The 15,591-nt window shown below is 41.4% G+C and overlaps 1 protein-coding gene across 3 annotated transcripts in view; it reads right to left on the bottom strand.

Annotated features, from left to right (window-relative positions):
• Nucleotides 1-12,021, bottom strand: part of GALNT13 (polypeptide N-acetylgalactosaminyltransferase 13) — a 117,782-nt gene extending 105,761 nt beyond the window's left edge. Inside the window, exon 1 of one of the 3 annotated variants that reach the window (XM_076057592.1) lies at nt 11,781-12,021. The gene's annotated coding sequence lies outside the window, so the exon portion shown is untranslated. The remainder of the gene's footprint in view (nt 1-11,780) is intronic. The other 2 variants (XM_032946085.2, XM_032946086.2) reach the window with 2 other exon arrangements.
• Nucleotides 12,022-15,591: the final 3,570 nt, after the last annotated feature.

The following is a 15,591-nucleotide window of genomic DNA, read 5'->3' as shown; positions in this document are numbered from 1 at the left end:
AACACATGGGGTGTTATAATAAGCACTGGGTAGGAACAAGACGCCTTCTTTTATCTGACCATTGCTACATAACAACACATAGACTCGACCCGAATAATCAAACCTTGTTGAACAGGAGATAGACTTGAGAGAAGTAAATTTGGGACATACGTTGATTCGGTGAGGTGAGAAAAAAAAGAGAGAACTCCTTACATCTGAAAAGTGTCTGCCTAGTCTATCTTCGGTACAGACAGATTACAGTAATTATGGAAGTGGAATTTTAGTTTCTCCGGAAATCAAACATGTAATTTCAGGATTCAAGAGTACATTGGATACAGTTTCTCAGCTAATATTAAAGCTCTCCAACAATTACTTAAACATTATTTAAGCATATCATGGGACCTCCTATGTCAGTACCAAAATATGAGAATAGGTTTTTCCCCTTTTATCTGGCAACAAAACAGGTGTTAAGTTGTTAAAACACCGAACTGAAACCTTTAACAGGGAATCATGTCTGCATTAACCACAATACTTGTGGTCAAAATGCAAACAAAAAACACTGATAATATATGCTTTGTCTTTTAAACTGATTGATCCACACCAGAGACAGCTTTCTTTTGAGCCTCGTCTCAAACGGTGTTAGACCATAGAAGGCCAAAAGGCTTCCTCTGTTCTAACACCGTTTGAGACAAGGCTCAAAAGAAAGTTGTCTGGTGTGGACCAACCAGTTTAAAAGACAAAGCATATATTATCAGAGTATGGTTTTTGTTTACATTTTGACCACAAGAATTGTGGTTAATGCAGACTTGATTCCTTGTAAAAGGTTTCAGTTTGGTGTTTTAACAACTTAACACCTGTTTTGTTGCCAGATAAAAGGGGAAAAAAATCTATTCTGATATTTAAGTATATGTTCTAAAAATCCTTGAATGTGTAAACATATAGCAAATGTGTAAAGGAATTAACAAAATTGCAATGAGACATCATTATTGGTTGGTAAGTTTGGCATTGGAATAAGGATTGACAAAGATCATCTATTGGCATTTGCAGTCAACGTGGATAGTAACATATCAAAAAGGAGTCTAGGATAGGGACAGGGAGGAGCCCAAATGGGGGAATTAGAAATTAATCTAACTCAGAGACAAACTCCAGATTGTTGGACACATCTCTATCCTCACCAAATTCAACACGGGAAGTGCTCGCAGGTGATACAATTCAACTTACACTTCAACGTAGCCAAAAGGAGGATAACGCTCATCACAGGCAAAAAAGGCAGTTCACATCAACCATCTCAGTCAGGAGGTAGCAGAATTCAGACTAGCTTTAGGGAAATAGATAAAATAATTGCCACCTTTAAAAGAATGCACTGAACACGTTTTTTGTAACCAGAAAACATGTGAAGAGGAGAGATACGATATGGGCAAATATGCCAAGCAAAAGATCAAAAACACAACTATGTAAAACTATTCATTAAAATCGGAAAATAAATCAAAGAGCACAACAAAAATCATTCAAAATGTCATAGCAAACAATGGGGGCTTAAAGCAACAACATGGAAGTTGATGGCTGGTAATTCAGAAATGGTACATACCACACCAGCGATAGAATCCTGAAATTAATAGAGGAGGTTTAAGTTCTCTAAAGAGAAAAAACATATCTCAGCAATAAAAGTACTTTAGATGTCGGATGAAGAGAAGAAAGTACAGCATCATAAGTAACATTCATAATAAAGGATTTTGGGTTAGATCGCGTTATTTATAAATGTGTCGTAACCCTCCACCACCCGACACGGCCAATCAGCAAAAAAAGTGTCACGTTGACAAAAGACAAATAATTCACTACTTTAGCCCACTGGTGTGTTGAAGAGTGAATCCACAACATTTACAGTTTGAATACGACGTTTCGCTGGTAATTACATCCAGCATCGGGCAATTCGCCAGCATGGTAAATCCCTCACTTGCTCCCGGTCTTAAAAAGAGCAGCAGGGTGACGTCATCATTTAACTCATTCAGGTGCAGTAATTATATAATCGATTGGTAATCAGTCAATGGTTATGATTAGTAATGAGTTGTAGATTAGTAATTAGTTGTAATCTGTGTTATTGTGATTATATGCTACGTTAGTAATCCGTTAATTAGTATATGTTTCCCCTATAAGGAATTGTAATATGTATTATTTAATAATACGCTTCCAAGCCACACTAAGCCTATGGCTATCAGAGCGATTAAAGTTATTTCTATTTCTCTCAATTTCACTGGATTCTCCAATTAGTCTTTGCCAGTAATAATTAGTTTTACACAACACTTCAACGTTATTAAAATCAATTGATTGTCCTTGTTGACAAGCATGTTCTGCCACTGCCGACAGTTGTGTTTGAGATAATTTAATATTTCTTTGGTGTTCTTTTAGTCTTATGCTGATGTTACGTCCCGTCTATCCAATATAGCATCTGCCACATAAACAATTAATCCGATATACACCTTCTGTTAATAATTTAGGTAATTCGTCTTTAGTGCAAGATACTAGTTTTTGAATTTTGTGTATTGTACCAAATCTTACTGTAATGTTTTGCTTTTGCAAAACACGGGCTAATTTGTCAGTTACTCCTGAGATATATGGAATTTTAATAGTTTTAACAATCTGATCACTTTCAGCAGTGTTGCTTTGCAATCGTGATTTGGCATTCAGTGCTCTGTTAATTTGAGTATTATTGTAGCCATTCTGTCGTAATGCTTCTTTAACGTGTTTGATCTCTCTCACTAGACTTTCACCATCTGACACTGTTTTAGCCCGATGTGTGAGCATCTTGATAAGAGAGGATTTCTGAGCTGGATGATGATGCGAATCTGCATTCAGATAGGCATCAGTGTGCGTTTGCTTTCTGTAAATGCTGTGTGTTATTTTACCGTTTAGGCCATGTCCAAGCAAAATAGCTAGGAACGGGAGTGTGTTATTCACCTCCATTTCCATGGTGAACTGGATGGCCGGGTTTTGTGCATTAAGATAATTTAGAAAATCATTAAGAGTATCTTTACCATGTGGCCAGACAACCAAAGTGTCATCCACATATCTAAACCAAAAAGATGGTTTTAATGTGCTCGAGGCAAGTGCTCTTATTTCAAAGTTTTCCATGTACAGATTTGCTATAGCAGGAGATAAAGGAGAGCCCATTGCTGCTCCTTCCTTTTGTTTAAAGAAATCCCCTCTCCATAAGAAGTAAGTGTTATTTAAACAATGGTCATCAAGTTTCGGAATATCTTTTGGTAAACCCGTATTCTTTACTAGTGTATCAAGTAATTTAAGCGATTCGTTCACTGGAACCTTAGTGAATAGAGAAATCACATCAAAACTTACCAGAATATCATTAGGATTAAGTTTAATATCTTTAATCACACTTGAGTTGGCACTTTCGTGACTGCAGGAATTACTCTTTGGTTTTTCGGTAAAGTCACGTAGAAATAAAAAATAATAAAATTACATAATAGCATACTACATAATAGCATACGACGTTTCGATTGCAACGCAAGCAATCATCATCAGGCACAGAATAGCTAAATTTAAGAGAGAGAGAGAGGAAACACAGAACCGTAGACATATATACAGACACCTAAGTAGAGGGAGTTAACACAGAGACACAAAGAGAGAGACACACGTATGGGACACAGAGAGACAGGGTCTCTGTGCCGAGGCCTTAGCATGTAGGGGAGACAAAGAGAGATGGAGAAGCACACTAAATCGAACAAGACATAGTAAAATTTGGAAACAATATAATACAACACAAAGGGTCAGTCAAAACACAATTGACGCATGGTCTGGTTGATTACGTTATTTCAAAGATTGCTAAATTATAAGTTAAGTGTGAAATTTGAGAGAGAGATAAGACACATTTTCATTTGTTTCAGACGTGGTGCATTATTAAAAATGGCTTTCACATTGTGTCAAGATGCCAGCATTTAATATATATAAGTTAATTTAAACATTACCGCAGTAGAGTGTGCATATTATGTAGAGTCACATTTACTAATTGTTATTTTGTCTTGCAATTTTCCAAACAAAAATAAATGCTGTGAAAACCCCGTGGATTTGAAAAAAACAGAGGTCGCCATTTACATCTCCTGGCGTAGCAGTTGAAGCGGTGTTTCTTAAATCCCCTGTCACGAAAGATGTCCTACCGATGTAGGGCTGTATTTGTTTAGTTACATATTTTGTTAATTTATAAGTGGCAGAGCCAATTGTACTGACTATGGGTCGTAATGGGATGCCGATTTTATGAATCTTTGGTAGCCCATACAGTCTAGGTGGTTTTGAGGCCCTTGGCTTAATTTGGTGTTGCTCATTCTTAGGGATTAATGAATGTGCAATTATTGCAGTAGTCTTACATTCTAAAGTATTAGTTGGATCTCGTTTAATTTTAATGTAGGTACTTTCCTCTAGTAAATTTCTAATTTTATTATCATAATCGGCTCGTGACATCACTACAGTAGTGCGGCCTTTATCAGCTGCCAGGATTTAGATATCTTTATGTACACGGAGCTCTCTTAAGGCTTTTGCTTCGTTAGAGCTAATAATTACTTGGAACTTTGCTATTCTCAATTATTTTGGCAACCTCGTGTCTAGTCATCTCTGCCTCATTATGTGGAAGGAGTCTTACTTCTGATTCTACCTCAGCAATTATCTCATCCACTGGAATTGTGCGTGGGGTAATGGCAAAGTTAAGGCCTTTAGATAGGACAGAGATCATGTCACTAGTTAAAACAGTGTTAGTCAAGTTCATTACGGTTTTGTTTTTAAATTGTTCGTTTTAGTAGGGATTTGTTTATTATGAAGTCTAGAAAATGTATTCATTTGGTTAGTTTTTGTTAGATTAAACACATTATCAAACGATTGTTGTGTTATGGTATCGATTATATTCCAATAATGCATGGATATAATATTGCTTATATCAAGGTGTAACTGCTTTAGCGATTCCCAAATGTAAGATAATTCACTCCTGTTGTGCTGTATTCTCTCTATTAATAATAATTCACTAGCTTTGTGTAGTATTTGGTTAGCTTTAGAATACTTTATGTGATGTGTTATTTCAACTGCGTTGGGTATTACCTTTGAATCTCTGCACCTTTTGAGGAACGCCAGTGAAGATATCAATTTATTCCGCTTAATGCGGAGCTTCTCCAACTTTCTGGTTTTAAGAAAAGTATCCTCCCCAGAGGTTAGTCAGTTTAACATAGGCTTTCGCGACCAATATTATTCATAATAAAGGTATTTGGGTTAGATTGCGTTATTTATAAATGTGTCGTAACCCTCCACCACCCGACATGGCCAATCAGCAAAAAAAGTGTCACTTTGACAAAAGACAATTAGTTCACTACTTTAGCCCACCGGTGTGTTGAAGAGTGAATCCACAACATTTACAGTTTGAATACGACGTTTCGCTGGTAATTACATCCAGCATCATCGGGCAATTCGCCAGCATGGTAAAGCCCTCACTTGCTCCCGGTCTTAAATAGAGCAGCAGGGTGACGTCATCATTTAACTCGGTACACAAAATTCAAAAACTAGTATCTTGCACTAAAGACGAATTACCTAAATTATCAACAGAAGGTGTATATCGGATTAATTGTTTATGTGGCAGATGCTATATTGGACAGACAGGACATAACATCAGCATAAGACTAAAAGAACACCAAATAAATATTAAATGATCTCAAACACAACTGTCGGCAGTGGCAGAACATGCTTGTCAACAAGAACACTCAATTGATTTTGATAACGTTGAAGTGTTGTGTAAAACTAATTATTACTGGCAAAGACTAATTAGAGAATCCATTGAAATTGAGAGAAATAGAAATAGCTTTAATTGCTCTGATAGCTATAGGCTTAGTGCAGCTTGGAAGCGTATTATTAAATAATACATATTACAATTCCTTATAGGGGAAACACATACTAATTAACGGATTACTAACGTAGCATATAATCACAATAACACACACATTACAACTAATTACTAATCTACAACTCATTACTAATCATAACCATTGACTGATTACCAATCGATTATATAATTACTATTCTTAGCTCTTTCGCTAAAGTCACGTTGAAGGGAAACAATAAAATATATATAAAACAATAAAAATTCTCACGACGTTTCGACCATAACACAAACGGTCATCATCAGGTGTGAAAAACCAACGGCAAGAAACACCTGATGATGGTTTTTCACACCTGATGATGACCGTTTGTGTTATGGTCGAAACGTCGTGAGAATTTTTTTTGTTTTATATATATTATTATTTTATTGTTTCCCTTCAACGTGACTTTACCGAAAGAGCTAAGAATATGAATTACTGCAGTCACGAAAGCTTTAAATCAAAATATATAATTACTGCACCTGAATGAGTTAAATGATGACGTCACCCTGCTGCTCTATTTAAGACCGGGAGCAAGTGAGGGCTTCACCATGCTGGCGAATTGCCCGATGATGCTGGATGTAAATACCAGCGAAACGTCGTACTCAAACTGTAAATGTTGTGGATTCACACTTCAACACACCGGTGGGCTAAAGTAGTGAACTAATTGTCTTTTGTCAACGTGACACTTTTTTGCTGATTGGCCGTGTCGGGTGGTGGAGGGTTACGATACATTTATAAATAACGCGATCTAACCCAAAAACATTTATTATGAATAATATTGGTCGCGAAAGCCTACGTGTTAAACTGATCATAAGTACCACTTGAAAGTAGTGAATACTGCTCGTGACAGTGTGAAAAAAAGGGAAAGCTCCTGGACCAGAAAGAATAACTTTGGAAATCATCAAATAAGCAGAATCGGCAGTTGTAAAAAAAATGTGCAGACCTATCTACCGCATTCTTACAAAGCAATTAAATGACTCAGTCATGGAATGATGCCTCAATCATTATTCTATATTAAAAAATCTGAGACAAAATTGACTTAAGAGTTACAGACAAATGTGCCTTTGATCTCGCACACAAAGTATTCAATAAGTTGATTGGGAACATAATAATAGGCACTTTATATGCCAAGTAACTATTTGAGAAAGCTGCATTCAGAAAGTGTTTCTATCATCAACCACATACATTGGAATCAATCATATTCTCATAAAAACAACTCAATAAATGTATCTAATTATGCCAAGCCTGTGTAGACTATGAAAAGGAAATTGACAAAATGTTTGCAATCCAAGTAGGCAAGCTTGCAAACCGATGGGACAGCTCCACCAAAAATTGCATGAACAAAAATACATATCAGAAGGGGAATAAGACAAGGATAAACGCTCTCACCTAAGTTATTCAAGGTGACATGAGAATGTCATCCAGTGGTTGGATTAAGGAAATAAAGACAAACATAAGTATATTCTTTAGCCATCTCTGATTTACCGATGACGGTCATTATGACAACCAATGGAAATTAAATGCAGGGAATGATTTAAGAAATTTACTGGACATCTGTCAAAAAGAGCTTCATAGCTCATTGGATTCCTCCAGTCTAAATAAAGATTCTGAAAAATGTAATAAAGGTTTAAAATCGGGCCTCAAAATAAATGAGTAAAACTAAATGCATGTACAACATGTTAACTGAATAAATTAAGATATTCGGGGAAGGGACACCGGGAAAACACATGAGTGAATGTATATCTTGGGCGATTATTGAAGGTGCACCAGGATCAAAATGATAAAACAAATAGGCATACTACAAGCGGGTTGGAGTGTTTAAGAAATTGAATTTGAAAATTATAAGCAACATTCAAATCTGCATAAAGAAGACATTTATCAATCAGTGCATCCATCTGCTACGATATGTTTATTGGACACATGAACATTCTCAAAGGCCCTTGGAAAAAGCTGAAAGGTACACCAAACATGAAGAGGGTGCACGCTTGGAATCACAGCAAGAGACAGAAAGAGGAACACGTAGATCGGAGAACAAACACAAATTAGAGACATCATCTTGACTGTTAAGATAAATAAGTGGGCTCCAGGTAATGCTAACCAGAGGTCGGGACTTCACGATGGAGTGGCAGTCAACTTTTGGAACACACCCCCGAGGATGACCACAGTGGAGGAGTAAGGAGATTAGCTCATCTGCGCGAGCTAGAATTGTTATTTTATGAAACCGTAAGGGATAATTAATGACGTGGGGGGCATTTATCTAGTAGTGGATATATCACAGGTGATGATGAATGTATTGTTCACAAGCAGATTGTGATCTACCAAACTGAAAAAAGTGCAACTAAGAACATCTTGGACAGATTTTATATCTTTGTTTAGTGATCCTTTTGCACAAATGCAATACACGTCAGAAAGACAATGCCAAGGACCTGGTGGCAACTGTTCAGATTTTGGAAGACAGTGTTTCCATCACGCATCTACACACTAGATAGGTAGCTTTGGGCTGAGATCAGGGTTGTCGTTGACTTAATTGTACCTTGAACCTTACCCTTCAAGTTCCAACTCAATGTGCGATTTGAGCAAACAACCGACAACATCGCAAGCCAGCCCTTAGCCCGAATAAACCGAAAATGTTCATCGTGCGTGCCACGTAGCGGCATTACAGAATCGCGCGTAAAGTAGTTAACAGATTGTACACGGTGAGATGGGTTGGTAACATGGGCCACCCAACTCGAGGCCTTGAGCAACATTGTCGATGGTCCATGGTGCATTGCTAGACAGCGCAGGCAATACATTCCCTCCCTGGACCCCCTACCCCCTGGGAACCTTCTCTCCAGCCCTGTCGGGGTAACCTTGTTTAAAGGGGGGGTGGGGCATAGAAACAAAAACTCCGGGGAGTGGGAGGGAGCATGACATCGACAATGTTACATACACTTATTCTTTGGGTCTTTCGGTAAAGTCACGTCGACAGATTCAAAGAGAATGACCACGACCACGTTTCGATCAACACGAGCGTTCGTCATCTTTATTCTTCCTGATGACGAACGCTTGTGTTGCGATCGAAACGTCGCAGTTTCTTTTGTTATTTTTTTTGTTATTTTCTTTGAACCTATCTACGCGACTTCACCGAAAGACCCCAAAAAGTATGAATTCCTGCAGTCACGAAAGCTTTAAGTCAAGATTTTACAAAGACTTGTCTTGTCCAAATATAAAGAAGTGAACTCAATTGAGTAACGGTACGAATGGCTTTTTTTTTGATCGCGCGTTATGCCCCAGCGAACACTCCCATATGTACGGGTAAAGGCTTTGATGCCTCATCACTTGATTGTTGCCCGTGTTAAATATTGTATTGACGTATTACGACTTAATCAGAATTTATAAATGGGGCCGAGCCTTCATGGGGGGGGGGGGTAAGCCTCCTCAAGCCCCCCCCCCCCACCACCTCTACGGAGCTGTTGCCCTTGAGAACCCCGTCTCCCAGCAACTTTGGTGCAAGGTTCACAATGTTCACTCTGAAACACACGAAAAGTACCAAGGACAACTGACAACACACACATTTCAGCGCTTCCGCTGATACAATCACTGTCAAAGTTAACGTGTGTCTGCCTTCTCAGGAGCGTGCCCATCATCGCCTTCTTTGGCAGGCTCTGAGCCAGAGGAAGAAATTCCACATTCCTATGGCGGGGGCGAGTTCTCCATGGTACAACCAGTCAACTTCAACTACAAGGCGTTTACTTATTTTTCGACCCAAGGGGGATGATGAGTCAACAACCCCCAACCAGACTTTGAACTTGCAACCTGCAAATCGTCAGCCACTCCCTACTGCTATGCCACCTGGCCGGTTCACACAGCACAATGTAGTGCGCTATGGATAGACTGTACTCTGACAATGTAACACCAAACATTAACATGTACCTGGTGCAGTGATAAACACAACAACAGCTAAATACACACACACACACGAGTGCTACAGCACTACAGCACTATACACCGACATTTATAAATGTACAACTCAAGTTGTCATTACGTGGCCCGGTTTGGTATTTTTAATGGTTATATATCTTCCACACTTTCACGCCCGCTGGTCACAGTGCGTGGACGAAGATGGTTTTGAGAAACCCGGACTTTTCACTTCCCACCAATGTCATCGGGCGTCGGTGAATCGCAGTGTGTCAACCACTGCGCCACCGATCCCTACTTACACACACACACGCAGTAGCATGCACGTGGGTAGAATAGACACACGCGCAAGGCAAACGACCCAACCTCCGATTCGCGTGGTCGGCTACGTACGGTGCGAATAGAAGTTCAACACAAACACACAACCACTCAAATCGCACATCTGATGCTCGGTTTGCATATAGGGGGACACGCCGTACACCCGACTAAACGATCCCCACGAAGGCAATGCAGGCTTGTTGGGCAAGGGCTGTCAGTCAGGCGAGCATGATGTATGACGAGTATGCACACGTACTTTACACGCGGCCCTATACAATACTTATACCTGTACAACAATAGCACACACACACACGCCCTGCACGACTTACATCCTTACACACACACACCCATACATCTCACGCAGTGAAATTCCTTTGCCCACACCTCCCGTGTAAGTCTTAACACGTCTGACCAAACTCAACATACCAGTACTTTGTTTCGTGAATAGCTATTCGGTAGCCACGCGAAAGGCAACGTGAGGTTGTTCGTAATACAACAATCACGACGCACTCGTGCCGAAAATTAAACACACACGCGTATAATATAAATACAATATCCGCATTCACGGACCCATACATACTCACTCACTCAGGGCATGGACAACGTACACGCAGTGGACACAAGACTGTGCTCATACATTAACACAACGGGTATACAATGCAAAGAGATGAATAGATACACTTGGAAGAAGCACGCTCGTGTACAGGGACACGCGGATGTCCAACAGCGATCATTGTCCACGAGCGCACACGACGAGGCAGTGCACAATCGGACAGATATACATCACAGAGACAACGTCCCCCCACACCCCGGTAACGATGTGGGGGCAAGCGTCGTTCATAGCCAGGGAAAGCTGCTCGCTATGAACACGCAGGGAGCAACACGACCACACAACCACACACGTATATAGCCACACGCAAAGATCCCCCGTATAGCCTCAACAGACTGTTGGGGCAAGTGCTGTTCGCGAGACACACACACACATTAATTCACACACACACATTAATTCACACATACACATTAACTCACACACACATTAACTCACACACACATTAATTCACACACACATTAATACACACACACGCATTAATTCACACACACATTAATTCACATACACACACATTAATTCACACACACACATTAATTCACACACACATTAATACACACACATTAATTCACACACACACATTAATTCACATACACACACATTAATTCACATACACACACATTAATTCACCCTGCCACGCACGAACACTCACCCACACGTTGACTCACACCACACTCACCCACGCGCATTCACTCAACTCACATTCATTCACCCACACGCATTGGACACATTCCACCCACCACAAACCCCACTCACCCACACGCATTGGACACATTCCACCCACCACAAACCCCACTCACCCAAACGCATTGGGCACATTCCACCTACCACAAACCCCACTCACCCACACGCATCCACACAGATTCACATTCACACAAACAATACACAAAGATCACCCCCCCCCCACCACCGTATTAGCCTCATCAGACTTTTGGGGGCAAGTGGTGTTTGCGAGCACTTCTGAATGACCCCCACACACGCACATTCACACTACCACACACACTACCACACACACACACGCGTTAACTCACCACACATTCATTCAGACACACGTTCACGTACAACACACTCACCGTTCACCGGGCTCGACGCTGCCGCAGCCAGGCCGGCATTGATCCTCCTCCCTCGCGGTGTCCGAGCCCCGCTCGCGAGGATTCCTTTAAACAGCTCCGGCTTCCTCAACAATAACAGCAGCAGCAGCAGCCTGGACGGCGGCGACAGCTCCTGCACTTCCTCCTCCACATCGCCCGGCGCGGCGCTAGCTGACGAGCGCGGAAGCGCACAACTCACGACCCGCCTACACACAACCCCCTCCCCTCTTGCCGCCCACCACCCGCCCCCTCGGGAGGACCGAAGCGCACCGCCGACGGCGGCGGAGGAACACAACGCGCTGTGGTTGGGGGAGGGGGCGTGACGGAAAGGGGGCGTGGGCCAAAAGGTGGCAATGGGAGTGACGTCACAAGCCAACTAATTTGCATATTATGTCAAATATTAACGATGATGACGATTTTAAACTTGGATTTAATTATATTATTGATTCTTTCGGTAAAGTCACGTAGAAGGGAAACAATAAAATAATAAAAATATAAAAAAATAACATTCTCACGATGTTTCGACTCCAACACAAGCAATCATCATCAGGTGTGAAAAACACAGCAAGAAAATTTGAACATTTTATTTTATACCTACGTGCACTTACTTTGTCCGTACCGCATTACCACCAATGCCGCAGATTTAGACACATCCTCTCGGAGAGCCGTGTGGCCAATGCGATGTGCAAAACATTCGTTTTACGTGGAGGGACTAAACTTGAGAAGCTAGGCGCGTTGTATTATGTTCGCCGATTCATTCATAATTTACTCGAGGGGCAGGCAACCTGCACCTTCCGACGGCGTGAATCCTGCCCATGCAGCCAATTGAGACACTGCCCATAAAGCCCGCACAATCACCAGCCGCTGCGCGTATGTTTCGTGTTATTTTTGTTTGTTGTACATACTGATACTGTGAATAATTTATCGTAATAAGAATAGGTTTTTCCCCTTTTTTCTGGCAACAAAACTGAAACCTTCTTACAAGGAATCATGCCTGCATTAACCACAATACCTGTGGTCAGAATGCAAACAAAAAACATACTCTGATAATATATGATGCATTGTCTTTGAAACTGATTGGTCCGCACAAGAGACAGCTTTCTTTTGACCCTCGTCTCAAACGGTGTTAGACCAGAGGACGTCAAAAGGCGGACAGCTGTACGCCTTTATATTATCAGAGTATGTTTTTTTGTTTGCATTCTGACCACAAGTATTGTGGTTAATGCAGACATGATTCCTTGTAAAAAGGTTTCAGTTTTGTTGCCAAAAAAAGGGGAAAACCCTATTATTATATTTTGGTACTGGAAAAGGAGGTCCCAAAATGTATCGTAATCTTCGATGTTGCAACGGTGCTGTGGTGATCACGCTAGATTTGCAAACCAGAAATCGCTGGTTCAAATTATATCTCCAAACGCGGCAGCTGAAACGATGGGCACGTTTATTAAACCCCCCCCCCCCCCCCCAGCAGTGTAAATGTCTGGCCAACATAGAAGAGCATGCCAAAATAATACTCTCTGGCGAGACTCACTGAGATCTCTAAAACTCCATCTAGCGGCCCCCCCCCCTCCCCTTTTCGCCATCAGTGTCGTGAACAAGCAATTGCAGGACTGCACCATTATCTTTTATATTTATCAGCAATGATCGATCGACTGCTGATGAAGGCCACCCTCGGCCCACCTAATCTTTCATACGATGCAACAATCCATCTAGCATCTGCACCGGAACAGATCGCTCCCCCTCTTCATTGAACATGATGAGGGGGAGCACTTTCCATTCCTTGACTGCCACTCCATTGTTATTCTTGACCATTGTTCATCATACCATCAAAGCGAGGTGCGCTGCCCAAGAACATTTACAAACAAATGGTGTCTGTGTGTGTGTCTCCGTATTTATTCCTCCTATTTCTCTGTATTCGTGTCTCTGTGGATGTCTCCGTGTCTGTGTGTGTGTCTCTGCGTATGTGTTTCACGCTGATCACCTTATCCGCTAGTGTAACACAATGCGGGTGTAATTGGACGCCGTTACACGGAAACTTATGGCAAAGGTCGCGAATAATGTCAGATAACAGAGCATGAATAAGGCCGCAGGTAGCGGGAGTTTTCACGGACCCTACAGCTCCCGCGTATAACTAATAGGAGTCGAGGGTAATAGGATTGCAAATGAGGAGTTCTGGATGTGGTTGATTGTAGAGAAACATCCCAGTAAGCGTGGAATTTTGGGCCAAAGCTGGTCCAACGGTTCCAACCACTTGTCAACGTTGGCCAAAAGTTTGCCCATATTTTCTGGGATTTTTGTTTGTTTGTTCCCAGCCATCGTTTAGACCACAGGGAACAACACAACAGAGAATGTTGAAACCAACCAACCGCACGAGCAAGCTGGCCTTTAGGGACGTTTTCGTGACCGCCGACCACGTACATCAATATACGAAAATTAATCAAGACATCAAATCGGCTGCTGTTGCTATTGCCCTCTGTGTTTTAGAGCTCGGCGTTAGCCCATTGAGACATGGAGCCAGAGGGTCGCTTGTCTACAGTGCTGAATGAAAGTCCAGGATGCTCCCCAAGTTCCTATTGCAGACTCAATGAACAACCCCCCTTAATTTACAGGTGGCTCTCAGCTCGAACGTACTGTTTACGATTTTCAATAACGCCCGCGTAGGTTTCCCGCAGCTACGCTGCACAGCTGTCTCCCGCGTGAGCGATGTCAGGTTGCGTGAGCCCGGCTATGTGTGGTTGGGCACGATGTTCACATGCTTTCGCTCCACGTTCAGGTCCTCAAGAAGCCCCCACAACACGTGTAGCGAAACGTCCAGGCAACGGTGCCGAACAACACGTGATACAACCTGAAAACACAGCAGATATATGCAATAACTTTCAATAATTCTGCAATGATACATGTGCCTCTGTTTGCAAATTGAAGCCTACGTGATGTTTTTTTCCACCTTAGCCATAGCAGCGTTCTTAAAAAAACATATCCCTCAGATTCCAGTGGTAACGACAGAAAGTGTTTAATTTGTATTTTATGCAACCTGCCACGGGGTGTTACATTAATCATGCATCTGGAAATATTATTCTTGTTCCAGGCATATCTTATCTACATATACTGCAGTCTACCTTGAAATCAAGACATGCCCAAATTGCCTATCATCTTGGAGATGGCTATATCGTATGGTAATGTGGAAATGTTACTACCACTGTATATATGGAAATGCTTGTGCAGTGCAGGATCACATTGCCCCTTTAATAATCTACTGCTGGATGAAGGCATCCTCGTGCCGCGTCGGTCAAGGATGCTGTTTGGCCATCCTTCACGACCATGCTGGTTCGTATCGCACTCGTCACTGATGTGTTAGCCACACCTGAGAATCGAATCCAGGACGACCGGGCTCATAACCCAGTATCCTAACCAGTGCACTACCGGTCCACCCAAATTACCACGGCATTATTACACTATGATAGCAATTATTGTATACAATGTTATTAGATTATATTAAATATTGAACACTCTGCTATATTTTTCAAATACATTGACAGATTATATATTCAGAATTTTCTTTAGTCATGCGAGAGTCCAATTCATCATTATAGAGTATATCTGAAAAATACTTGGATGATAATATTCGGTACAGAGGTACGGTATATATGTAAAACGTGTAAATGTTACACTGTATGGTGGTGTATTTGGGGTTCTCTACATCATAGCGATGTATGTAATGCATTTCCATCCCTCTGTCAATCCACTGCTAGATGAAGGCCTCCCCGCGCAGTGTCGGTCGTGGGATTGTTTGACCAAA

Source organism: Petromyzon marinus, chromosome 4 (assembly GCF_048934315.1).
Source record: "Petromyzon marinus isolate PM22_M1 ecotype Great Lakes invasive population chromosome 4, UKy_Petmar_22M1.pri1.0, whole genome shotgun sequence".
In the NCBI taxonomy this organism is placed as follows: domain Eukaryota; kingdom Metazoa; phylum Chordata; class Hyperoartia; order Petromyzontiformes; family Petromyzontidae; genus Petromyzon; species Petromyzon marinus.
This window is presented reverse-complemented; position numbering and strand designations above follow the sequence as displayed.